This window comes from Hirundo rustica, chromosome 3 (assembly GCF_015227805.2).
Source record: "Hirundo rustica isolate bHirRus1 chromosome 3, bHirRus1.pri.v3, whole genome shotgun sequence".
Lineage (NCBI taxonomy): Eukaryota > Metazoa > Chordata > Aves > Passeriformes > Hirundinidae > Hirundo > Hirundo rustica.
This window is the reverse complement of record NC_053452.1, coordinates 5,762,239-5,789,743: the sequence shown is the minus strand read 5'-3', so window position 1 is coordinate 5,789,743 and position 27,505 is coordinate 5,762,239. Positions and strand designations below refer to the sequence as shown.

The following is a 27,505-nucleotide window of genomic DNA, read 5'->3' as shown; positions in this document are numbered from 1 at the left end:
ATCCATGAAATAACATTTCTTGAAATATTTTTGTCTGTTTTATGCATGTCAGGTGTTGTTCTGTCCAGGGGATTTCTTTGAGTTGTTTGTTGTTCAAATAATTATTGTATCTCCTGAAGAGGAAGATGCCCCTGTCCCCTTGTTCACTGCCCGAGAGACAAATGCTCAAAGCCACCTGAAGGAATTGTTCCAGCCAGCGGTTTCCCTGCAATGCCAGCAGCCACAAGCATCAGGGTTGTGTGGGCTGAGTTGCTGGAAGGAGATTGGAGCTTTTTTTCCTTTCCTCCCCCCCCCTCCCCCAGTGTTGAAAAGCAGTTCTGCAGCTTTAAGAATGAACTCCAAACAATTCCACGCTATCAAATGTCATTGTAAACACATCAGAGGAGAGATGTTTAGCTTTCTGTTGCACAGATGTACCACACTTTCATGTTCTCTTGAAAGCTGTGGTGTAAACTTAACCCACAGCTGCAATATTAGATTTAAGAACAGAACAATTAAATTGCGGAGTACCAATTACACTATATTACTCCCTGCTTGTTAAAGCAGCTTTCAGGATATAACAAGGCTGACTGATTATGAGGGCCCATTTTTTGTTGGATTTTTGTTGTTGTTGTTGTCGTCGTGCAAGTTAATAAAAATCCAGTGGTGCTATAACTTTAAGAATTGATTACAACACATTCTGTAATATCAAATGTCTGCTTTAGGAAATGTTTATCAAGGGCTGGGGGAGGACTAAGTGGTGTGTCATGTGGTTCCTCACTGTGGTAGCTGGACATGAAAAGCACTGCAGAGGTTCAGGGGAGCTGTGTTTGTGGATAAGAGCAAACTCACTGTATAAATATTTAAATCCTCGAGCGCAGGATGAGGAGAAATTAGGAAACATGAACTTCATCTTGGAGTGACCTGGCAGTTTGTGGTGCACAGCTTTGTTACATGCAGGGTGAGTGCACTTATACAGTGAAAGGAGATGGGTTGAGAAATTTCTGCAACCTGTTCCTTGAGGAAAAGTACTGGATTTGATGTATTGCTTTTTGATCTCTATTGCTGAACATCTGCGGCCAGATCCTCAGTTGACTTCTGACCTTCCATCTTGGGGTATACAGCCATAGTTTATATTTCAGCAAACATTATTACACGTGCTGTTGCAGGCAACACGCTATTTCTCTCAAAGAGAGGCCTGAGATTGATTAAACTACAGAGTGATCGCTTTCTGTACCCCAATAGGGGAATGTTTTCAGTCTAAAGCTGAATTCTTCCTGCCCTCAGAACATTACTCTCACTCATATTAAGGAGACAGGACAGCTATTTTTTAGAGACTGTCAGTTGATTTATTATGTGCTCTCTTCTGATTTCTTCCATCCCTTACACACTAGAGAAAGTACAGACTGACTACCCCTGGGCTTGGGGAACAGTTAGGGAAAAGTCTCTGCTCCACTTGTGCAATAATAAAACTCCCAGGAACTTCAGTCTTTTAGATTTTCCCTGTGAGGTTTATAGTCTGGCACTTGCTTTTCTAACAGTGTGTTTTCTAACAGAGTTTTGCCTGGTTTGCTTCAATTTTAATAGATTTAGAGTTGATAAGCATTTGAAGATTCTATTTTAGCTCGTGTCTGAAAAAATCTGACAGAGTACCCATTAGGGAATTTGCACCTCTAGCACAGGATCACGTATTTCCTAGAATGTGCTGCCTCTTCAGGTACGCATGTTCTTGGAAAACGTGGAAGGTATTGAAGAGCTGCTTTAGAAGGTATATTGAAGAGCTGCCTTCCATAAATTTAAAAAATGCTCAAGTTGTCATATTTCAATCCAGTGGAAACGTAAGTAAAACTACTAACTTTTTGTGGGCAAGCTGCATCCTGTTATCTTACGTAAAATTTTGAGTGACCTCTATGATGTGGGAAAACTTTAGAGTTTCTGTTTGACAGAGAAACTAAATTGTTTGTCCTTTCCTGCACCTTTATCCATCCTCATCTTTTAGAAAGTCTTTTCTCCTGAGCTTACCAAACTTGTCAAGGTGGTTCCCCGCTCCAGTTCTGTCTTTTTCTGTTGTTCTCTCTCTTCTGCTGTTTTCTGTTGGGGAAAAGCACACAGGCAGCTGCAGTGGACCTGAGTGCAACAGTTGGGTTTCTGGGCATTGCCTCACTGCCTGCTTTTCCTGGTATTCTCATCAGCTCTTGCAGACTTCAATCTTTCCTTTTCAAGTAAAACGTTTTCTGCGGATGGTGCTAAATTTCTGTGGTGATCCGAATCTCAACTGCCCAAGCTGTTGAAGCAAGAATGGGCTTGTTCTGTCATTTATGCAAGTGTAGAACAGGTCAAGTCTTGCTTTGAAGTCAATACAGTTGGTTTAGAACTAGTACAATTTTGAGAAGAGCCTGTCAATAGCCTGCATTTGTTTCAGAAGGGTTTGAACACTGGTGTCTCTGGACTGCTCCACAGCTGCTGCTCTTCACAGGGGACCAAGAGATGGAGTGGATCTATTTAAGGTAGGATTTCAGCTGGGTTTTCTTTTCTTTGTTTTCCTTTTCCAAAATGTGTTTGGTTGAAGATGTGCTGCATATTTCCCTGTCCTGCTGAGGCAGGGAATAAAGTAGTGATGTAAGAAAAGCAGTCTGTACTAAAGGTGTTTATGTACTTTCTAGCCTGCTTCGAAATCCAACAGAGATTCTCTAATACATGATCTGCTTTTTATTTGTGCATGAAGTTTAATTGTTCTTCAATTTAAAACACAGATCAGGACCAAATTTTAAAGAAACCACACCACCAGCTGAGAAATGGCAGATGTCATGCCATTATTGGCAGCTGAACATTCGAGCCTCCAGATGCCTTCACAAACAGCACCTAGGTGTTTCCCTCATTTACTCACCAGGGTGAGTAAATTACTTACCCTCATCCAGGGTGGTTTGTGCTCCCTCCAGATCAGTCACACCGTAATGAGAACTCACGTTATCCCTTTGGGAGGCAGAGCTTAAGGCTTGTCAAGATGGTCCCAAAACTGCCATCCACCTGACCACACGAAATAATAAATAGTTCAGCACCATCGGGACAGGGATCTGAGTCAGGCTGGATGCTCAGCACTTACGGAGGAGGGGAGTGTGTTTCCACATATGTAGCATGTCACTGACAAGTGGCATAAGGAAGCAAAGATTAATCCATTTATATCACGTGCTAAGCCAATGAAAAGCGTAAGTGTAGTGGCACAGGATCTGGAGAGATGTGGTGGACCTGGAGATTTGGACTAGATCCAGCTGTGTACAGAGACCTTTTGTGCAAGCATTACAGGAGCTGTTAAATCCTTTTAACCACATAGGTGGAATAGTGGAAAACATGCTCTCTAGTATCCAAGTAGTGACTTTGAAGGAGGCAAACAGAGACATCCCACCAACTGCGTTGCTCCAGTTTGTTTATGAAGAGAAGGAAGGGTAGATAAGTTGCCACAGCAAGTGACCCTGGTACTTTATGCACAGAACGTTTTCAGAGAGTCACTTCTGCCAGATGCTGAGCTAAGGCCCCAAACTGTTAATTGTTATCAATATACCCAAATTCCACAGCTTGTGCTGCGGGGCTGGCCAGGGTTGCTTGAGCCACCAGCTGTAGCAAGCTGTGCCGATGCTGGAAATTACTCGGGGATTGTTTTAGTGACAAGAGTGCGCAGAGTCACTGATGGTTGGGATGTCCTTATTGGGCATCACTGCTGGGAATGCCTGTGCTGCTCTGCCAGGCATACCTGATGTGGCTCCAGGAGAGGCTTGACAGTCTGTCCTCATCTTTGCAGATGCGGGACTTGGGCAGTAGGTCCCTCCAGCAGATGAGCTCCTTTCTGGCAATTCAGCACACCCAGAAGATTTAGCCAGGAAAGCTGGACTCCATAGGAAGTCTAGAGGATCAGTTGTCATAACCAAGTACTTGTAGTAACAGAGAACTGCTGATGTGTGTGATGGAGCGATGGTGCTTTGCTATTGTTTCCATTGAAATAGTCCCAAGGAATTTGCAATGGACATGAGCTGACTCTGCTATCCTGTGGGTGGACCAGAGTATTTGTATCTTCCAGTTCCTGCAGCGCAGAACTGATCTCTCATGCCATGACGTGCCATCAGGTTTGTTGCCCTGATCTTTGGCATCTGTCTCACCAGTTCAGAGCGCAGCGAGGAGGGACCCGCTGAGCCTGTGGGTTTCCAGCGTGACCCCACATGGTCCGTGACACAGCAGTGAGTGAGTGTTCCTTGGCACAGGCTGGCTTTGGTGTGCCCGGATAGCTTCGTCTGAAGTGGGTTCCTTGTCCGTTCACCTCTCAAGCAGCTGTTCTGGAATGCACGGAAGTGATGAAATCAGTGGGGGCATTTCAAAAGCCCGGCTTCTCCCGAGCGTTTCCTGGAGCCTGCTCTGACACAAGGATTGTGTCCTCCTGTGTCCTGCTCTCCCCTTGTTGTTACCACACAAACCTCGTGATGTCTTGGCTCCCTGCTCTCTGCAGAAACCGTTCCATGCATTGCTGGGGTTCCTACTTTCATGTGGGAGCTGCTTTTCCAGCAACCCTCACACCGAGGACACAGCTACTCTCAGACTGAGTGGCCAGAAGAGGCATGAGATTTTTTGGTATTTTTTATAGTTCCAGGACCATCTCTTTGCACTTTTGGCATTTCCCAATTTGCTGAACATCCTGACACAAACTCTCTGACTCACAATGCACACTCCAATATTTTAAAAACCGCTCACTGTAACCTAAGCGTTAGAGCTCCAAACTGGATACAAGAGACCCAGTTCTGATCTGCCTCCGTTCTGCTAAACAATTGCAGATGAGACACATTAGTGTTCCTCGCCTCATTTCTGTCCCTCTGTAGAGCTCTGATAGCAATCCTAATTTGTTTGTAAAACAATAGTTGAACTGATGAGCTACAGGAGTGAAATGTTGCTGTTATCTGAGCGATCTTTTAATTTCCACGTCTCAGAATGTCTCCGTTAATCCTGTAAAAGTCACGAGCACTCTGTTTACCAGACCTAGTGTATGAAACAGTACAATGATGAAGACTAATTATAAATCATAGAAAAAAATTCTGGTAAACAGATTCTTTTAACATTTCCATTCTGTGCAGGCTTTGTCAGTGTCTTACAACGATGCCAGTTGGATTAGAAAGCTTTTTAAAATGTGAATCTATCTTTTCAAAGATTTGTAGCCAAGCCTTTCCAGTTTGTTAAAATGTAATTTAGTGTCTGCTTGCTAATATAACGTTCATTGATTTTTAAAGTACACAGACTTTAAAGCTAGAAATAAATAAATAAAAAGATAGATAATTCAAACCAGAGTGGAACAGCTCGGACAGTTTTACTCTTTTGCCAGGATCCCAAAGCTGTTGTGTTCAAACAATGCCACAGTTTGAGTGGAACTGTGAAGATTAAATCCAAACCCTGCATGTCAGCTTTTTTTTTGCAAATGACTATCCAGGATTTCAATAAAATCTCCAACCGCAACAGATTATGTTGCAGGGATTTTTATTGCCTAACAGCTTGTGATAGTCTCCTGTTTCTCGAACATGCATTATAAACTGATGCACCTAGCAAGGGTCCATGGAACACTGACACCCAATTCAGGCTCCTCTGAAGAGTAATTTGAAAGGAACAAAAGAGGAAAGGGTTTGCAGGATGATGAATGATTGCAGAATCTCCCAGTTGCACATCAGGGTGGTGTGGCACAAGATGGAAGGTGCATAAGTAGGGAACATAATTTGACCACTCTCGTGGACTGAACGATGCCAGTGCTAAGAAGACAAGTGGACGTAACTTGAAATTCGGACAGGAGTTCAAAGATGTGACTGAGGAACACCCTGAGGAGAGAGCAGAAGCAACACCAGCACGCAATAAGAAGGTGGCCTTGAGAACAAAAAGATGGGAAGGGATATCCATGCGACAACTCTAGCCACGGGCAGGAGAGAGGGTGAAATTAGCTGGTGTGGGAGAGATGAAGCTGAGCAACACATTTATTGAACTGGAGGAGGAAGACAATTCAGAGGCAAAGAAGAAAGGAAGGGAAACTACCCCCCAAAGACCAAATGACAAGACAGTGGAGACAGCCAGGACTGAGACTCCACAGGAGAGAATGAAGGGGGAAATAAAAGACAGACTGATTTTCCCAAAGAGGGAGAGGACATCCCACCACGCCAGTGGTGTCCGTGGACAGGGGCGTCCCTGGCAGCAGACAGGTTCCTTGGTGGTTTGGAACATGGGAGGAACAATGTGGAGGCAAAAAGCAGAGAGATGCCTTGTTCTTCCATGAGTAGGAATGTTAGATGTGAACCAAGGGCAAAGAAAATGAGGAAAACTGCTGGAATTAAGGATTGTCTTCTATTCAGGACAAATGATACTGTGGAAACAGGTGAAGAACACCCCTAACAGAGAGAGGACAATGCTTTAAGTTACAGATGCTCTGGGTTTTTGTTTTTTGGTGGGTTTTTTTCCCACAGAACTCTTCCAGTCCCAGTGGAAAAATGATAAGCTAATAAAAAAGTTATATTTCCTCAGAACTAGCCCTGTGAAGGAAGCTGCTGAGAGGCAAGCAGCTAAAGCAGATTCCTCTGTGGGCAGGCTCCATTTGGCTACTTGTGCTACTTGCCTTCCAGGACTGAAAATTGCAGTGAGTAAAGCCAGCTTTCAAGTGTGAAATAGTGAGAAAAGGGCACAAGAGCTCTGTCTGATTTTCATGCTGGGTTTTAACAGATGGGTAAAAGAATATTCTAGTGGTGAATATAATGAGGGACAATGGATCCCAAAAGAAGAAAGGAATACTGGCAGCAAAGTATTTACTCTGTGCTGGTCCCAATACATGAAGATGGGTTTTTTCCTAAAGGTTTTGTAATTGCCATTCACTTTATAATTGCAGATTTGCTGTGTGATACACAGAAGGAGTTCAGCTGTGTGATAACATCTAAGCTTTGTATACAATATAAGTGTTCTGGTCTCTATCTGTTCTTTAAAAATTAAGAGGCCACCTAAGTTTTGAAAGTCATGCCAGACAGTACTGACAGGAGATGTAGTCAGTGAAAACACTTTACCAAGTGGTAAAAAAGAAAGTGCAGAAGGGCAAAGGGGAATCATTGAGTTCAGGATTGAGCCCAGTTGCTTTAGAAACTGCTGTTTGTAACAATCTCCTGGTCTGAGTCTTGTCAAGTCATCCACCAGGCTGCAGACGTGGCTTGGCTTAAGCCATTTCAATAAAAAAATCTCCATTACCTTGGCTTGCTTTGACTTAACCAGGCTCTAGATAAAAGCACCTCAGTAGGCAGACAGGAAGACAGGAAGATCGTAAATTGCTGCAAAGTTCAGGTGATGGTGACTTTCAAAACAGGGATGGTGCTGATGACCACGAGGGAGCAGCAACTGCTTTCTTTGACACTTCTAAAGCCAGCAGGAGTATTTGTCCACAGGGATGCCCATGGATGCAGCACGCTGAGTATGTTTCTCATCTACCTGAGATTACATCACCAGCAGCCGAAACAACAGTCACTGAAGAGTGGAGTGCTCAGAAGTTTTGAATGTGGAGTCAGGGTATTCTCTAGGTCAAATTTTATCTTCGTGATCATCTTTAGGATTTGCATCTCAGTGATGTCACTGGGGGAAGTCCTGGGGAAGAAGAGTGGGCAGGGAGAATCTTCTTGACCTCACAACTTACATAGTCCTCACAGTCTGTGATCAGAAGTAAGCTCAGATCTTCTAGGTGCAGAGAAAGTGGCAAGGAAAAGCCATGCTGCCGTAAGAAAGCACCAAGTGAGAGCTCTGAAACATCAGCCTGAGAGAAATGGTGCAAATGAAATGAAAGCAAACTGTAATGGGTCTGCTAGCCGTAAAAAGAGAAGCAGGGAATTGGGTCATGATTAATGAAGTTTACTGCGACAAAATACAGTCAAATGTTTGACTGTGAACGTGCCCTGAGGAGCCCAGCATGGTGGCAGAGGTGTGCTGGAACAGAGCCTGCAGCACTGAGATGGACACAGCAAACGGGCGAGAAACCTGGAAAAATAAAAGGCAATTTTGGAAAGACTTCAAAGAATTGAGGGGAGGGGAGATAGCCTGGACCCAAACACCCTGAAACTCACTGACACAGGGGAACTGGGGACCTAGAGGAGCAATCAAGAGCTTGCTTAGGCAACACACAATGGAAATTTGCCCATGGAAGAGAAGCTGTAGGGTGGGTCACAATCAGTCAGCAAAGGATTAGATGACGCACTCAGGGGAACAAGGCAGGGATAAAGTGGTGCTAGGTGTACGGGGCTGGATTTGAGGTCCCACAAGGCCCTGTCCAGCTTAATCATCTACGATTCCATGGAGACAGCAATGAAAGACCTGCATTGTCTCCCTGAGAGCTAATTTCGCTAGGTATGGGCTTAGGTCACGTATTACAAATAAGTCTCTTTTATGTAGGATTCTAGTTTGGAGTTTGAAGTGATTGATGGATTCATTAAAACGTCATCACTGCAAGGGACAAGAATTTTCTGTTTAAAAATAAATAAATGACGACAGAAACAGCAAAAGAGCCTTCTGCTTTTTTTCTTATCCTCCCTGCAGCTTAACATGCTTCGGGAGACCACTTGGTGGGAGAGAGAGGAGACAGGATAAGAAAGGATTAGCAAGGGGTATCAGCATTTCACTTAGATCTTTGGCTACCTGGTCATTCTTGAATTCTACCTCCCAGTATCTTTCTCTTTGTTTCTGTGAATGTCACACACGTATCATTTTGGTGCCTAATAATACTTACACTCTGATCTCCCATTTGGTCTGGAAAAGGCCCTTGGCCAAATTCTCAGGTGGTTACAAGTGACCTTTATTGTGCAGATGTGGGCAGAGTTGCACTTGAAGATCCAGCCCACTGGATTCCTGCTTGTACAGCTGTGCTGTCTTTTTAAAGCCAAATTAGTCGGTACAGAAAGATTTTCTCCACAGAATCTGGCTGTCATCTTTGTGAAAGTATGTTATATTTTCAAGTAGATCCCATGGGCCAAATGAATTGTGCTGCTCTACTGATGTCAGTCATGTTACCCCAAGTGTGAATTTGGCCCCATTGTTCTAAGGCTAATAGAGAATTTTATTTTTTGGGGGGGGTTTAATGAAAGTGGATCATAAAATATTCTCAGATTTTCATCTGGTTTTGCTTATAATAATTATCCTTTCCCGGAGCTGAGTAGTAAAGAAAATATTCATATTCTCCAATGTCTGGTCTAAATTGAAGTGCTTGTTTGTTGCAGCCCAAGACGTGGGCTAAGGACAGAAATTGATGCATTTGCCCGTGTTTCTACGGACATGGCAAAGCCTCTGAAAGTTCTCTGGCCTATGTCAATGAAACACACAGATTTTTCAGTGGCCTTTTGTACTTTAGCAGAAACTCTTCTGGCAGCAAATGCATCAAGATAACATTAAATTCCACCCCTTGTTATTAATGGAGACAAAAGACATGTTCTTTTTAACCGGTTTCCATCTTTTTGAAATAATATCTGTATGGCTTACAAAATTAATACTGCGGGAGAGAGCCAGCGTATTTTTCGCTGACGGCTTGCACCCAGTTAGGTCAGAGAAGGTGTGGGGTGTGATTACAGTAAAATTAGCTGAACCAGGCAGTTGTTACAGGTGGTTCCTACTCCTGATCCAATAACATACCTGCGGGGAAGTGCAGCTGGGGCGCCACTGCTGTCATTCAGGAGAGAGAAGCTGGCTGTCCCTGCCTGGCCACTGCTGGGTTGTGCTTGCTGTGTGTCCCACCTGGTGCTCCCAAATTTGTGTCGTGTGAAGTGCCAGGAATCGGAGTGGTCTGGTTGAATTATTGCGTCTCTGTTCAGTCCAGTTCTGAGGAACGTTGTCACCCTGGTTTTTCTGAGTTTTTTAAAGCCTTTTGATTGTTCATAAAGTGGAGTCAGACTTTTTAGCTACTGTACAATATTAGGAGCAGTTTCTGCTCTTTCTCACACACGTAATATAAAGAAATCCTTTGTTTTTCATTCTCCGTCCTTTGTTTGCATATTTCTAACCTAAAAACAATTGTAACTGACAGTTGGTCTGGCCATTCAGCTGGGAGGTAAAAACTCCAAAAGCCAATCCACAGCCAGACCCACAAATGTATAAAAAGTAAGAAATAAACAGGCAGAGGGGCTCTTGGCCTTAGCTCAGCCTTGGGCTCTCTCAGAAAAACTCTCTGCCCTGCAAAATCTCTCGTCTCCCTGTGATTGCTTTGCATATCCCGATCACAGAACATCAATGAAAAAGTTTAAGTGGGTGTGCGATATGTCCTGAAGTGCCATATAAGGATTAGAGGGAATTATTTAAAGTATAAATTTATTTATAGCAAACCTTAACAGCTGGAGCTCTCCATCCCTCTCTAAAGCACTGGGATGCCTCACAAACTCTTGTTCACTAAGCGTTTTGGTGATCAATCTGATGTTGCCATGGATAATCACTGAATAGGTGTGCCCCTGATTTACAGAAAAGCGTCAGTCAAAGACCTGGACCTCCCGAATAAATCTTTAAAGGAATAGGTGTGAAAATGAAGCACATGGAGCTGGTACTCCCTCTCCAGTTTAGGAATCTGTCTCTGTAGGTGCAGTTGAGGCTTCATCTGGGGCAACAAACCTTCAGAGTCCACAAGAGCTGCAAGGAACTTTTGACCCATCAAAAGGAGCTCTTTCTCCCTGAGCTCAGCTTCCTTCTGCCCTAACGCAGTCCTGCAGGGTATCTGGCCCTCTGGGTGTTTAATGAAGAATCAGGACCAGTTCTACATCAGCGGTGTTGAGAGTAGGAGTTATTCTTGAAAGAGGATTGCTGACATTGGATCAGCCCGAAAAGTGGCGGTGAAAGCTCTTCTGTGATTATGCAATTTTCTTTTCTTTCTGTTGTGAGTAGCGGTGGAAGAAAATGCACAGAGATTGACCCCGTGCCCATGAAAACAGTGTATCTGTGAAAACCATACTTCTCGATGAAAGGAAAATAATATCCTGGGCAAACAGATAGGAGGTACCCTAACTAAAAGAAAACAAAAAAAAGACAAGAGGGATCTCTGACTCCTAGCAAAGTATTTTTTCTTTTCTTCCCCCCCACCACAAGAATGAGCTAAAGCAGCTGAATCTCTGTGTTTTCTAAAAGTCTATGGGGAGTCTCTTAAAGAAAGATCATTAGCCAAAAAGCTTTCTCTAGCTGCATTTGTCCTAATTTGATATAAATGTTTAAACCCTTTTTTCCTTCACAATTCAAGACTATTTCAGATGATTTTAATGTCAAAGGCTCGATTTTCAGTATCATAAATTTCTCTCTGGTGTTTATGGGAGAAATGTCAACTGGGCATAGCTGCATGTACTGCAGGGCATGCTTCATGCTGCTCTTCAGAGCTCTGTCTACTGACTGCTGCTCCTCACTGCCTAGGAACTCACTTTTTTGCCACCTGTTTATCCCTCAGGCCTTCAGAGGCACTCTGTGACTCCAGTGCCCCTCTGCCGTCCCATTAAAATGGTTCCGTGTGTGCACAGCCTAAAATACACAAGGGCAAAAGAGGAGACAGTTTCTTTTCTGTGGTAAAATAATTTTAAAGGTTAGCTTTTAAAATTAGGTTGACAGAAAGTCAGGAGAACACGTCTGCTGTCAAAGACTTTCTCCTGGTGCTGTTTCCGTGCAGTGGTGTTCTCCTAAAGGATGGATCATTGTCTCCAGTTTTAACAGGCGATGCCCTGGTGCTCTTAAAGATGGTTGAAGCTGGAGCAAAGCTTTCCTAATGAAACTCAAAACCAGGTAAAATTGCCTGCCTTAGGAGCTGTCATAAAATCCTGCAATTCAGGTCAGTGGTGCTGCTGTTCGCAAGCTGGGGCGCAGTTTAGTGGAAATGCAGGGAATTGACTGTAACAGGTGGGAACCAGGCAGCACCTGGCAATCCAGCCACATCGCTTCAGCTGCTGCTGAAGTCAGCACCGCTCAGCAATTTGCCATCCGAGATTTTAGATGGACGTGAATTGCGGAAATCGAGTGTACCTTTAAGGAAGCTGAGTACATCAGAGTCAAACCCAGGACAGATTGCTAATCCACAAGAAATATTGTAACAAATATTATATTTGAAACAAATATAGGAACAAATATTATAGAAACAAATATTATCCATTTCCATCCTGATCTGGCTGAAGCCAAGTGTTGCAACATTTGTGTCGGAGCCTCAAGGATGAGATCTTTGTCTCTTGTTCCTAGCACGCTCTACTTTATACCAACATCTCTTGGGAACTCTCTTACCTCATAAGGTACTAGGGAACTTGCAGAGAACTAGAACTGAGCAAATGCTTCACAGTCGTAGAAGGATGAAGGGGTTGACTCCTTTCTCCGAGGCTCCCCAATGAAATACAGACCAGTGAACCTGATGTCAGCTCTGACAATTACAAGAAAATCAGGTGCACGAAGGAGCTAACATCAAGTTCAAGGGATGGTGACATAAATTACACCAGTCAGTATAGTTTTGATCATATAAAATGGTGCTACAAAATAATTTTTTTGTGTCACTACTCAAGATGTGGCACATATTAAGAGAGTAAATTGTTATAACAGAAAGGTGTCAGGAGGGTATTTTCATCAAGGTCCTGCAATGATTTGTTCTTGCCCCCCGGGCTATTCATCCCTGTTATCAAGGATTTGGAAGAAAAAAAATAAATAAATCAGCTGCTGGAAAAGTTGCAGATATGCCACAGTGGTAAACAAACAAAGACGGGTCAAGTCTGCGAGGCAAACTGCAACACTTGGCAGAGTGGACTCCTGAACATGTGTTTTAAACCAGCAAAATGCGAGGTCATACATCTGAGAACAAAGAGTGCAGACGACAGTTTACGTCCTGGAAGGAGTGACTGTGACAGCCTTGGCCCAGACACAGGCTGTGGGCTTTGTCAATGCATGCATGAGAACAGATTAAATCCAATCTCAGACCTCCTAAAATCTCTTGGTGTTAAATCTCTATAATCAGTTGTTCTCACTAGCCAGAGCCCTCTGTTCTCTGCCACTGTGTAAACTTCAGTGAAAATTTGCCTGCTTAGGACAATTTTTCCCTATTTTCCCACAAGCTGATAAAAGGCATTTTGAACTCAAAACTTAGTTGCTTCTTCTCCCTCTGAAATGCCTTATCATCTGTAAAGAATATCCTGAAGGTTGCCAGTTACCACACCAATTACCTGACAAGAGGCCAAGTTTTTAGGGCAGCTCTGCCAATTTTAAGGGAAGAAACAGGGCCCTGTGGAAATCAGAGTCAAAACATCACTAAAGATCTGATGGATAAATGGTGATGTTTGATTGGAAAGGTCGCTCTTGCATTCTTGAAACTCATAAACCCTTCAAGACTGAGCAGTTCATATTGTTCTTCCTTTTAGGTAAGAAAGTATTTCCCAGGTATTCAAGTAGTAAAAAAAAAAAAAAAAAAAAAAAAAAAAAAAAGCCAGGATTAAGTTATCTGTGCAAACTAAAGTAGTTTTCCTTGTGAATGGGGATTAGGATAGCTTCTCATCACATGACTGCTCTTGATTTTTCCACAAGTCCCTTAGCTTAATGATTTGCCATTTGCATTACTAATCAATACAGGCTCCCAAGTGCTGTGGGATGTCTGAAAATGCAACACAATCTGTAAATCACTGGGGTGCCCTTGGAAAACATCCCACTGAGTCATCACTGAGCAGGCAAACTGGCGAAAACGAACATCAGCCAGCCCCACAGGTGGGGATATACGACAGGTACGGGGGTCAGAGGGATTTCCTTACCCTCTTGGACTTCTCCAGGAGCACATTAACCACAGGAGGAGCTGCCACACTGCACTGGTGACACTCCAGCCATTTCTGTGGAGGTTCTAGCTTCTTGGTACAAATGCTGGGAAGATGTGTTGTTAAGCTCTAGAAAGAGGTAGTGCACACTTGCACACTTGCCCATATTCCTCTCTCTAGGAACACTCCAGGATTGTTTTTATCTGAATGCTCATGTGATTGACAGTAAAGCAGAACCGACCACCCCCGTACCCAGAGCAGGGCTGCAGTCTTTGCATTAATCACTGCATGTGGCACATTCTCCTCTCTGGAAAAGGCTTGTGGCTGGTAATTTACAGCCTTTGCCAGCCCATCCTTGTTCAAAGATTCATGTCTTTCCAGCACTGGTGAAGAGCATCCCTTTTCTGAGCTTTTTGGTGAAGCTGGGTTCCCTCTAATGCTGCACATTCCTGCTGGACCTTTCCTTGCTTGCTGTGAACCAAGGCTGTCCTTCCTTCTGGCCTGATCAGCACAAGTCGGCTCAGACTTGAATAAAAGCACAGCATTTTTACTGAAGGGTCTTCCAAGTCCAGCCCAGCCTCTCGTAGCTCCTGGGTGTGGCAGCGAAAGTGAGGACAGAGGCACAAGCTGGCAGAGCAGGACTGGTTAGATAGCTCAGCACCATGGTGACACGTCCCTTTTTGCCTGGTTGGTTGTTTTTCTTGCTGTTCTGGTGTGTTTGGATGATGTCAGGAGGGGACATGTCACAGAGCCTGACTGCTCCTGCCTGTTCCTTGTTCTTCCTGGTGCAACCTTCCAGGAGAGCCAAGCCACCCTCTTCTAAGCAGTTTCCAAGAATTGGAAGTGAACGGGGGGTTTTTTTCATCAAAATGCCTCAATGCCTTCATTTCTCAAGCAAGTGGATTTGGCTTTCTGATGGAAGACTGTGATTGTGAGAGCCCTCCCTGCATGGACTTTTTTCTTTTACCGTCTTCCAAGCAGATTTGCCCCGCTACGACTCTTGTCTTGCAAAGGCAGGAAGGCTCCTGGATTTCCTGTCTTTACCCAATGGACATCACTTAGCATCCAGCCAGAAGGCTTGGTCAGGATGAAAACAATACTGAATTTTTCAGGTCTCATTTATTTAAGAGAGTGAAACGTCTTTCTTCTCAAAGTGCTTCTCTTTAGCTTTCATTTCCTGTGCACAGGGTAGCTTTGTCTCGAGTACAATAATTAAGTTGTTGACCTTCCTTAGAGGTCAAACATAGCTTCCCTTTAGAGAAAGATAAAAACAAGCAATAATAGATACTTTGACTGGTTTAAGATACTTGGTCTGGTATCTGTGATGTTGCTCTAACTTCTGCTGGATATTTTTCTCAAGATAATTCAGGGTGACATGCTGTTGATCCATTTATTTTGGTAGGAACGTAGTATTTACTGGAGTTGCATTTTCCCCATTCTTCAGGAGAAAAAAAAATTCTATCATCACCTTCAAAGAGCACGAGGTAGCATGCATATGGTCTAATGAGAATGTTTCATGGCATTTTAAAATGGCATTTTTACCCTATATTGGTGATTTTCTTTTTTTTTCTCATCATCTGAGAACATTTTTTCAAGATCAAAAATAAGAACGGAGAAGCCCAGACATGTTCATGCATTATACAAGGCAAATTGCCATTCTTTTCAAATTGCCTTTTTTTTTTTTTTTTTTTTTTCTTGGTATGTCAACATTCACATTCCCCTCCTTTTGAAATTGAACATTTCTAATTTTTATGGTTTTCTTTAATTCTTGTTTACTTGTTTTCAAATATGACTGCTAGTTTATATTAATGTTGCTAATAGTCTGATGTTACATTCCATATGGGATGTGAGGTGATGCCAGCAGTTCGGTTCCCAGGACCGTGTGCCTAAGTGAGGCACTGGGATCATCTGGTCAGCCTGAATAAGTATTAGCAACAAGTTTGTCTTCTTTTTCTTTTTTATGGAAATGTGAGATCCTGTCCACGGCATGGAAACTGGGGGGGTTGGATTATGCTTTACAAACTGGGCAAGAAATGGAAATGGCGGCAGGTGGAAGAAACCCGTGAATTCCAGCGATAGGAGGCTTGGTTGTTCATTTGTGCAAATGGCAATAGATGCTGGAATTGTACAGCACGTGGGAGGAAGGAAAAGCAAACAGGCATCCACCCCAGCTACTGGAATAGGATGGGGCAGCCTTTATACTTTTGAATTACTGCACCTTCTGTTCTAAACCCTCATATTTATTCCCTGTAACCTTCTTATCCCTTCCAGAAGCTTTTTTTCAGACATTTAGATTTCTTTTTCTGGAGCAGGCAGTAGAATGAAGTCTGAAAGGGCAAGGTATAGAGGCATAAAGAAGCACAAATGAATATTCTCTTGGAAGAAAGAGAACCAACTCCCATCACAGCCGAGACCAAAGTTCACTCCATTTCTTGCTGTTGTTCCACTTCATGGCTATTAATACATAAGCCATACCCTCCTCATTCACCAAAACCCTTAAATTCATCACACTGTCCCATCATGGCAAATTAAAGTCAAATATGCCTTAATGACAGAGGGGGTTAAGTGGAAAAAGTCAGGCCTAATCAAAGACTCTTTATTTTTTTTGTTTTGTTTCTGAAGCAAAAGAGCAATGCCGGTATCTAATTTTGGACCCCAGGGAAATGCCTCGATACTGAAGTGGTCAGCACCACGTACAAATTCAGCGGGAGCCTGGTATTCCCCACTGCCAGCAGGCATTCAGACTTGTGTGGGCACCCCTCAAAACCCCTAACTAGAAGCTATGGTTGCAGTTCCTCCAGCCATTTCAGGGCTTTGTAGGTAAATGTGGTCCAGCAGCATCAAAAGGCAGTTCTGTTTCTAATAAAGATTAAAAAATATTTTTGAATGACCCTCCTTGTTCCTTACTATTATACGGTATTAAAATATAAGAGCGCAGCCAAGGAGAATAGAAAACAAAGAGAAAAGCCTTTAAAAAAAAATTCCACATTTTTATATCCTTTCCCTACTAACCCACCACAGAATTCGAGGGTGGGGGATTCGAGGGCTGAAAGAATCTTCATATGGTGCCAAAAATTCCCCACAGATCTCTCTGGTCCCTCAGCATTTGGCTATTTAAAGCAAACACATTGTGTTTTAGATGCTAGTTTGGATCCATTTTCCATATGAGGAGGTGGGATGTAATTAATTAGCTGTTCTTTTGATTTCTAAGTATCACATGTACATTTCATAAGGGCATGTACTTTTGACAGAGGCTGGAAAAAAAGGAAATAAAATACAAGTTGCACCAGTTAAGTCTTCTGGGTACAAATGATGGATCAGCAGGGGATTATCATGTGTATCTTATTGCTACCAATGTTGATTGAGTCACATGAGTGTTAGTACAAACCTAGGGGAAAAAAAAAAAGAAATCTGGATGAAATCACAGTAACAGAGTTTAAAGTGTTTATTTTAGTCATAATTGCACTGTTTTTACACAATGTCTTTGATCTGTAGGTTGAAAAGAGGCAAAGCCAGTAGTCCACAGTAGAAGTAACCAAAGATAAACTTCTCTGTACAAAACAAAATGAAAACAAAATTAAGTCCACAGTCAGAGATACACACACGAACATATAGAGCTGGGAGGTGAAAACCAGGCTTCAGCATGCCAAAAACTACAATTCATTGCCATCTCACCTAATGGGAGTCTCTTTTCTGGATTTCTGCATTTATTTTAACCTTTATGTGGATCACACGCCGGAGAAAATCCCACGTAACAAAGCAGTCATGAAGAAGGAGGGAGAAACCTTTACATCTCCCATCCAACGTGACAAAAATACATAACAGACCTGCAAAACTGGAACAGGCAGCCGACTCCACCGGACCCTTCACGGGCAGAGAGGTCCAGCTGCTCTTGCTCCACGACCCTGTTGGGCACAGATGGTCTTGGAGACCCCTCAGAGGGTCACCTCCATCCTGGGAGCCAAACTCACCATGACAGCAGCAATTTGATGTCTATGGTGACATAATAAAACAACCAAAATGTCTCTTCCTTGAAGAAGCAGCCAAGTCCTCCGTGTCTGCTCTCGTACCAGGACTGGATTTGCTCATCATCCTTCAGAGCCAAAGCAACTGGCCTGTGACCTCTTGGGTCAGGGGATGAACAGAATAAACAAGCCCCATAGTCCCATTTCTCTCTCCCTATTTTTTGCCTCTTTATTTTGTTTCCTAAAGCTAAGGAGCATCCCCTGACCAAAATGCTTGAGGACTGAGGACATAATGATACTCTTTAATTGCACAAGTCCTTTTGTCATCTTTATCTCTACCCAGAGGAGAGGAGGTTTGTAGAGGATCTTCCACTTGGGCAGTAAGCAAACTCACTCTACACAAGGTCTGCTGATGTAGCTGGGAAAACAGGCTCTGTTGCACAAATCCTTTCTCTTGGAGGTGCTCTCTTCTGCTTTGGAAGACCAAATGTGTTTAGGGCATTCGGTGGGCCCCTCCCTGTGCATTTGGTGAAAATGTCTGGGCATTATGTTGTGACTGCTCTTTTCTTTACTCTTCTGCTTGTGTCGCAGTTTTTCCAAACCGATGCCTGGAGGGTTTCGTGCGTGCACGATGGTTCCCCCAAAAGCCCTCTCTGTAAGAGCAGAGGAAAAGGCAGGTTCCTTTGTGGGGCGTTTCAGAGCCAGAGCCTGCCACAGCTGCACCAAAATGCTGAGCAATTCCCCTCTTGCAGAGCTCCAGGGGGGCCCAGGGAGGCTGAGAGAGGCCCGCTCCAACCCTCCCATCCGCCCGCTGTCCCATGCACTGTTGGTCCGTGAATGGATGTAATTGCAAGAGTGAATCACACTTTAATGACAAACGCTTCAAAAACAAAGCTATAAAATTCTTGACTCAGTTATTAACTTTAAATGAATTGTTTAGGTTGTTTCCTTCCACACACCCCACCACTCCCCCCCCCCCATTAACTTATTCTTGAGGGGAATGTATTTATGGAGCCATGTGCTTCTCACATGGTTGAGGCTAAAAATAGCTTTAGAAACTCATTCCAGCTAAAACTTAATTTAAAATGCAGTTTGTCAGCCTAGCACATCGGTCTTTTAGCCTGGTTTCTTTATTTGTAATGATAGCCTTGACCAGTCTTTTGAGGGCTGATTATTTCCGGATTTCCTATACTGTTCCTCTGTTTAATAATATATAAATAAACACATTCCTGAGCTCAAGGAAACCCCCGAATTACATCCAAAATTTATTTTCTCTGTATGGCCTGGACTTCCACTTGGTCAACAAGCAAACTCGCTCTCATAAATAGACACAAGCACTGTGGAGACAGGCAGCACCAGCCCAGGTTTCTTGCTTGGTTTGAGTATTTTTGGGGGGGAGAGAGAGGCTTATCAGTCACTGCAAGTATATTGTCTGAGGAATGAATTGTTTTCCCCATATTCTTTTCAGTCAGCAAATCAGATGCTTCAAAATGTCTGAACCCTCATGGGTCAAATCCTTCTTCTGTTTATTTCAGTATGAAATATTGTCACTCATTTTAAAGAGGAGGCTGTAGCCCATAATAGACAATTACACAATTCCTGGATGAAAGGGATGTTTTCTCCTTGCCCGAGATAATTAAGTCCAATACAGAATCTTTCCATTCCCATCACTAGTTGTTGGTTTTGATTTTTTTTTTTTTTTTTTTTAATTGGTCTTGAGACGACCATGTCCCGAGCTCCAAGGGTTGAAATCCTTTAGAAAGGAGATTTTCAGCCTGCAGGTTATGAATCTTTGGGGCAGCAACAGGCAGCTGAAGAAAGCAAAAGTAATGTCAGTAGGCTCAGGAACTGCACAGGGATCCATGTGAAACAAATGTGGCATTCCACATTAAAAACCAGATGGAACACCACTGATTTTGCTAATATTATGCTATACGGTGGAGGGATTTGGTCACATAAGAACGCTTAGATTTGCAGAGAACTTTTTTGTTCTTCTGGTTTCGACCATTTTCTGTCTGAATCCCACTACTCATTTCTACAGAGTGAGGCATTATTTATTTAAAAGCATGTTCCCTTTTGCTTCCAGAATTCATGTCAATTAATGATGCTGCTTTCTCTCTGTCCAGTAGGATGGAAGACGTAATTTCCCTTTGTGCAAACTAGTTGCTGCTTTACTAGACCTTTTTCAATCCACTTTTATGTCTGTTCCCTTCCTTCCTTTCAGTCGGGGTCCCTCCTCACATATCTGTTTCAGCTTTGTTTAGCTTTATCAGTTTGGGGTTACCTGCTAAATTTAGCAATCACTTCTTAGGTTTATATATATATATATGTGTGTGTGTGTGTGTGTGTGTGTGTGTGTGTGTGTGTGTGTGTGTGTGTGAATTTTTCTAATTAGTCTACTTTTTTTAAAGTTTACTGTTTAAATCATTTTCAGTCAGTGGCAGAATTTTGCCCTTTCAGCCCTGATTGTCTGGTTCACGCCATCAGCTCTAGCAGGAATCTCTCTGCAAGGCCAGGTCAGCGTTGTCTGGTATTTTGCTGAAACCATCAAAGAACACCAGTGGACTGGAGAGGCATCAAATCTCTTTTCGTGTTATTCTTGCAAATCCTTTATTTCTTCAAGGATTGTATCAGCTATTTGACTTGATACTGGTTTCTGCAATAAGTAGGTGCCATCACAGATACTCAGACCAGAACTGTTTGTAGCCCCACTGCTGCCGAGAGGATTGCCACGTGTTTACTAGAGACAGAATCAAAGCTGCCATACTCGACTCATCTGTAAAGATACTGTAGGTTTGATGACCACAAGAAGGAGACAAACCAGAGCAATTTAAACATTTACAGATTGATTTTTTTTTTCCCCCCGAGGTGGTGTCCAGTTATAATCAGTTTTTCAGGCAGTCATAGATGAGTTTCCTTGGGATTCTTGGGGCAAGTTGCAGGCTCGGCACCTTTAACCATTGCTCTTTTTCGTTTATGAATCTACGATCAGCAGCTTGAATTTCACACACATCCGATTGATCTCTTCACGCCTAATGTCTCTAATTGCATTATTAAGCAGGAATGGCCATGCCTTCCAGTCCTTTCATATCCTGTATCTGGTTTGCACATTAATTCACTATTTCAATCGAGGGGTATGGGTTGTGGTTTTTTTTAGCTGAAATGGTTAAATTGGTGAAAACCCTAACGAAAGTGAGGTTAACAGCAAAAGGTGCTTTGTCCTGGTACTGATTATTCCTGCAGACTGGAATTCACTTTGTTTGCATCATCCCTACCTGCAGGGAGGGGGCAGCTACACCCCAGTCATACCAGTTTCAAACCAGAAGAATTAAACTGAGGTAAAACCCTTGTGTCCTTTAGCCTCGAGGAGCAATAGGGAATTTAAAAAGGCAGAAATCAGATTTCAATCAGATGTGAGTAAATGAGTGCTAAAACCTAGCATTTAACGTGAAATTATTTCTTAGCAGCATTTTAATGTGTTTGGAAGGGGCGCACAACACTCGGTACAAAAGGCAGGAAATTCAGAGTTAGCGCCTGTGCTGCATCACCTCCTGCGTGCTGGAACTGCTGTCCTGTGACAGGTTTGGGGTTTGGTGCTTCCCTATTGCCCACGCTGCCCAAATGCACAGTGACACTCCCAAATGCACCTTTCAGGCCTCTTGGTTGAAGCTGAGGAGCTGGGAGATAAAATCTGCGCTCACCAGACTTTGCCTTCTGCTTTGGAGCCCCTTTGCCCTCATTATCTCTCCTGTGCGTGTCATCATTAGCAATGCCAGTTTAAAAAATACCCCGCTAATTCAGTACGCTTGAGCAGCTCGAAATTTGGGGGCTTTAAACGGGTAAAAAAAATGGCAGGGATTTTATATATATATATATATACACACATACATACATACATACATACATATATATATATTTATATATAATTTTTTTTTTTTCCTCTTGCTTTGGGCAGGCAGAGCTGGGTTGCAGCCGAGCAGCTCAGAACCTCCCCGAGCCCAGGGACCAAACCAGAAAATTGCAAAAAAATGGGCATATGTGTTTAATGGAGCTCTGAAAACACAACCCCTGCACACAAACTGTTAAGCATAATCAGGATCTGGAGGTTTTTGCTTCGGCATCTCGTTATGCCCTTTAATGAAACTACTGGCAATGAGGTAGACATTTTTTTCCCCTTTGGTTTGAATTTCTAAAAAGCATAATTTCAGCAATTTTTTCTCTGTTCTTACACACACACACGCACAAATTGCTTTAGACAGGAAGAAATTGCTTTAGACAGGAAGAATTTTCTAAATTGAGTTAGACTTGAATCAAATAATTGAAAACCTATTTTTAAAAAGCACTGTGGTACTTTGCATTCTTTAAAAAAAAAAAAAAAAAAAAAAAAAAAATCTTGTATTCCCAATTGTTTTTCAGTAAACTTTCTTCGGTCTGTTTAGAGTTCTGCAAGTGTGAATATTCAAATTTCAAACATCTGGCTTCAAAATCGAGCATTTCAGAAGTACTAGGTCCCCCCTTACTGCAGAATTGTCAGTAAAACTTCAGCAAAGACCAACTCTTTTCTTTGCCAAGGGGTTGGTTCTGTATTATTCACTCAAATAGGGTTGGTGTTTTTTCCCATTGCCTGGAATAGGAGCAGAATCCATCCTGAAATAGTAGCCCCCCCTGGTTTAATCCATGACAAGAGACAAACAAATAGACCCTTTGAAATGAGTTTCATCTTTTGTGTCCCATTTGTTCTCTGAAGCAGGTGTCAATTGGATCTTTTCCTGTCTGTCTGTGGTTGAAAAGCAACACGTTTTAGTTAAAACCCACTTGTAAATTGTAGTATTTTACAGAAGAACTCCCCCGGGGATCTACTAAAAAGCTACTTGAGTTTAAGAACCAGAAGTCAAAAAAGGGTTAATTTGCTTTCCCGGCCTCCTTCTCTCCCTTTCTCATTCTGTTTCAAGTGGTTTCTTGTTTAAAAAAGATTTCTCTGCTTATATGTCTCTTACTGCATATGTCTCCATATACAGTAAAAAGATTCTTCATACGCAGGGTCTGATCCTGCCTGCACCGAAGTTCATTTATTTGTAAATCATGGAAAAGAGTTTCCTTTTATAGTGGGCCCAGCCACAGATTTCCTATTTTCTCGAGCCAACAATCTTATCAAGAACCTGCTTTGTGGATCTAGGGCTCGAAACTGCCTCAGAGTTTTTAATCTCGTGAAAAGGTGACTCTGGAACTAAAACTGCAAGAAGCTGGCCCAACTGCCCTGCCAGCAGGACTGACTGGTTGGCTATCCAGAAAAAAAAAAAAAAAAAAAAAAAAAAAAAAAAAAAAAAAAAACACAAAAAAACCCCACCAGCAGCTTCAACAATAAGCCCACAAATGTCACGTTTTGAAAGAGTGGCATTATGTGTAAGAAAATGCACTGGAAATGTCTAAAATGCTACGTGATGCAGCTGCACAAAATGAGCAACTTCTTCATCACCTCCTGAGGCCAATTCCGACTGCACGAGGATGTTACTAATGAACGGGGAAGAAAAACCTTCGTTTGCTCCTTAGCAGCAAGTAACCCTCTGGGTCAGCAAGGAGGAGCTCCAGGTATCGCTTTTTTCCACGCCGTTGTGTTTCACACTTGCTGTTGTCTTCAGGGTACCAGAGGAGTGAAAATCTTCTACAGGCAGTCCAGCTGCCTTGAATAAGCACCTCCTTTGATCTGCAGGTACCAAAGGGCTGCACGTCAAAACCATTCTCCATCCCTCTCTCCGGGTGCTGAGCGTGGCTGTAAAGCCACCACAGCCGTGCACGGAGGAGCCTCCAGCCAGCCCAGACCCCAGCACGTTGCCCAAAACCTCTGCTCCCTCTGGCAGGACCAGGGGAGATGTTTGTGTGATTTCCCCAGCGCCTGGTGAGCGTCTGCGCTCCCTGCCTGCTATTCACCACCAGTCAGGTCTCTGCAAAAGCTCTCTGGGCACCCTTCTGCAGCTCCTCTCTGAGCTCTGACCATCCCATTCAGGACCTCTCAGGCTGCCACCATTCCACCATGGACAGTGGGTGAAGCTGCTGCTGTCCAAACTGCGCCTGAGAGCACCAGCAGTGTGCACATTTGTTTGCCAGACAGCGCACTGGGTAGCAGAGAACGGTTTTCTTAGAATTAAATACTTCAAAAGAGGTCCCAGACTCTGTTTTCTTTCTCTGTTGCCTTATTTGACATAAAGTCATCCTCCTTTAAAGTCACATTCCCCAGTTATTCCTGGCCTCTCCTAGCTGGGACATTCCCTAGGGAGTCCCTCACTATTTGGTGTTGAGAAGATTATTATTATTATTATTATTATTATTATTATTATTATTATTATTATTATTATTATTATTATCCTCTGTATTATTATTTTAGCTACTGAGGTATCGCAGACGTGGGCACTGCCATGAGGAACACTGCACTAAGGGAGGACACAAAAACAGCCTGCACCTCAAACCTGCTGGGAGGAGCAGCTAAGCCTCCTTGGAGAGGGAGAAATTTCAAATTGACTGCTGTCCTCCTGCCCAGGAGAAATTAATTTGACACCTCAGCAACTTAATAAAAAGCATTAAACACATTTGCTGGTTAAAATGATTTTTTTCAGCTGCTGTAGTAACTCTGAGCCTCTTCTTGCTGTTTCCTTACAGCCTTTGCTGAGCACGTTGTCACAATCCCTACAGAGCAAAGATTTCCTTCCCATAAGAGGTTTTTCCCTGCATTTCAGAAAATGTGTGTTTTGAAAGACCGGTCACAGATCATTCAGATGTCTCTGCAGGGAATGCAGCGTTCGTCATCAGGCTCAGATTTGGGGCACCAGCAGCTCTCAGAGAAAGGCAAACGGCAGGTGAAGAACCTGCCCTCACTCTCCATGTTTCTGCCACCTTTGTTGAACAAAGTCCTTCTCTAAGGACAGGATTGTGGCAGGATTTTTTTCCTCCTGCTCAGCTTGTGGTATGCTTACCTGGGAACTTCTGCTTTCTAGGAGAGAATGTTTATCATTAGCACTATTTGGTTCCTAAAGCACTGGCTCAAAAATCGGGCCGAGAAACTTTGGTGTAAATTCAGCACTGCAGTATTTAATTACTGGAGTATTAGGATGTGCAGGTTTCGAAACCAAATGTTTCACTGATGTGGCATAATTTTGACTTGACAAAGCACTGGGCAAAGACGTTAGGAAATGCAAAGTGTTGGCTACCAAGCAGAGGAACTGACTGGGCAAAACCAATAAAATAAAGCCCCTTGATCCCCTTTCCAGGAGGTATAGCCAGACTAGGCAGATCCTTACCTGTGCCAGCGCAGAAATTCACTAAAAGGAGTTCAAGTCCCTCTGCACAGGCTCTGCTATAGGTGTGTTCAATCACCCAAGTGGAGCCAGGTGACACTTAAAACCTGAAGCCATCCAGAAATGAGCACTATTTTCTTCACCTCTGGGAATGAAGGCCTTCCTGCAAAGGACACAGGTAAACTCTTCTTTTAGGAGACAGGCCTTCATCTCACCTACCACCACAGGATGCGCTGTGAAATCCTCCTTTCCCTTTCCTGATGCACAGCTGTCCTTCAGCCTGAACTGGGCTTCTGGTTCCATTATTATTATTATTATTATTATCATGTTTCTGATCTCCAGAGTCACAAAAAGTATGAAAAAAAGCCAATTGCGAGCCAATAATGTGACATTTTCCATGCAGAAGTGAAGGGTTGAAAACCATGGGTGCAGAAGGTGTGAATTGCTCTGTTTATCTCTATTTGTTGGGGTTTTTTTTAACTCTCAAAAGCTCTGGCTGCCACGCTGCTGGACATAGGCCAAGGCCTGTCAGAAGCCATGGAAAAATTCAAGCCTCAAACAACACCTTAGGGTAATTTACAGCTTTTTCAGCCATCAGCTGTGCCAGGATCACCTCCTTCCTCTGTACTCAGCTCCCACCAGACTTGTTTGGGTACTGCAGACAGCCTGCACAGGGTGAGCTGCAGCCTTATTTGTTATTTTACGTAATAATTTGAATTTAGTGATAAATCTGGCTGCCCTGGGCCAGGGGGCCAGCTCTGCCACATGGCCGGTGCTCCTGCCAGAGAACCACCAGGAACCACAGCAACTCAAACTCTGTTTGAAAAACTCAGCTCCATCCACCAACTCAGGCACTTCTGCAGAGCTAAAACTCTCTTCAGAGGAAAGGCATCTGCTGGTTTCGCAGTATTTCTCCAAAGAGGCAAAAATTGCCTTGTGGCAAGCTCTTGTGAAAGCCAGCAGGATCTGGAGTCTTTGGGCACTCCGGAAAAACCTTGCCTGGCACGCTGGTTCCCACAGTCCCACACTGCCACAGCTCGGCAAACGCTCCAGTGCAGCTGCACATCACTGGCACAAAAATGTGCAGCAAATTGAAAAGTGAAAATGTGGCAGAGCGCAAAATAAAGAGAATTTGGTGTTAAAAAACCCCCCAGCCTAGCAGTTGGGGAACTGGGCTGGACTGTTTTCTCTGTTTTCTCCATTTCCATGTTCCATAATCCAGACTTGTTATACATTTCCGGTTTGGCTTCCAGTTTTAATAAAGTGGCTGCCGAATTTCCAGCCTGTCACACAGGCACTGCAGAATTCAGCAATCTTGACCCCAGCTGGTGGCAAAACATGTAGATGGGAAGAAAAGCACCGGTCTAGGAGAAGCAGGAAAATGGAGAAGTCTAAGCTAATCAGCTCATTTAAAAAGAGGGTGGTTACTATTCAAGCAGTGATTTATTGAGATAAAGGAACCATGAGTCACAGAAAGACTTAGGTTGCCTGCAGGGGAATGTTATTCTTTTTTCTTTCCTTTTTTTTTTTTTTTTTTTTTTTAAGAGAAGACCCTTGTGTGTGCATGCAGCTTACAGCTAAGAGGTTGGAGCTAGGAGCTAATCAGCCATTCTGTCTCCTATCTGCTGATCTCCTGGCGTTGGGGGAAGGGGAATGTGGGTAAACAGGCATTAAATTCCACCGGCAGGCGACGGGGAAGGTATTCCTCATAAGCAGCATCCAAGATGATGAGCCTTAAAGCAAAGCCCCTGTGAGGAAGCAGGGGAAGAGGCAGGGAAAGCTTTAACCATCTGTCTCAACCCAGCCTTGCTCAATGCTTGCCAGAGCAGAGGTCACCACCAACAATAATAACCCTGGAGAAGCCAGACGTATGCTTTCCATTCACCAATAATCTACAAAGCATCTTAGGGTGAAATCCTGGCTCCTCTGAAGTCAATGGGAGCTTTGCCAACGACTTCAGTGGAGCCAGGTTTTCATCCCTGATAAATTTAAAGCAACCCCCAGGCTTAAAGATGAAACAACGGCATCCTGGGAGTGGGTGCGGGCTGAGGAGCAGCAAGGCTTCTCTGAAAAGCTGTCAGACCTTACAGACAGCATGCTTGCACAGTCCTGGAGCAATACCAGGACAGACAATAAAGGGGTAAAGTGGACAGTCAGGGAAACACCGATAATTTTTAGCTGCTGGGACTGCTTCAGTATAGGACCCCAGTGAGTCTTGATACTGTGACATAAAACCCAGTGGTCCTTCTCACTTCTGAGATAAAGCATATAAAGTGAGTTACATTGGTTTATAACATATCATACTGATTTTTTTTTTTTCTCTCCTTCTCATCCAGCCATCTTCATGTTGGCCTTGAAGGCTGTCACCTGGTGGCACTCATCCAAAGCGAGGATTTCTCACACTTGACCAGGTACAATCAATGAAATGAACTAATTAATTAGGAAGGCCCAGCCACTGCAATGTGCTGTGTCTCAGTTCAGCAATACTTTGGTTTTCAGGACT

General features: G+C 43.3%; 1 long non-coding RNA gene across 1 annotated transcript; it reads left to right on the top strand.

The window, feature by feature from the left end:
• The first annotated feature begins 811 nt into the window (after positions 1 to 811).
• LOC120750817 (uncharacterized) lies at positions 812 to 27,393 on the top strand. Its single transcript, XR_005700163.1, has 3 exons — positions 812 to 940; positions 2,405 to 2,486; positions 27,339 to 27,393. It is a non-coding gene; the product is annotated as an uncharacterized LOC120750817 (long non-coding RNA).
• Positions 27,394 to 27,505: the final 112 nt, after the last annotated feature.